Here is a 230-nt window from a genome sequence, read left to right on the forward strand (position 1 = left end):
ACATTTTATGTCTTTAAGCTTAAGGACGCTTAAAAAGAAGAATCCAAAACATGAAAAAAAGGTCAAGACACTACAAAAAAAAAAAAAAAAAGCAGGCATATTTGAAAGAGGAAGGATTGGATTCACATGAGGGAAATTCCTTCCAAAGGGGCTACTTTAAGACTGGTTTACCAAAAATGGTAACAATGAGGAGAATTATTAAGTCAGAATGGAGTTCGAAGAGACGGAAG

This window comes from Orcinus orca, chromosome 20 (genome assembly GCF_937001465.1).
Source record: "Orcinus orca chromosome 20, mOrcOrc1.1, whole genome shotgun sequence".
Classification (NCBI taxonomy): Eukaryota; Metazoa; Chordata; class Mammalia; order Artiodactyla; family Delphinidae; genus Orcinus; species Orcinus orca.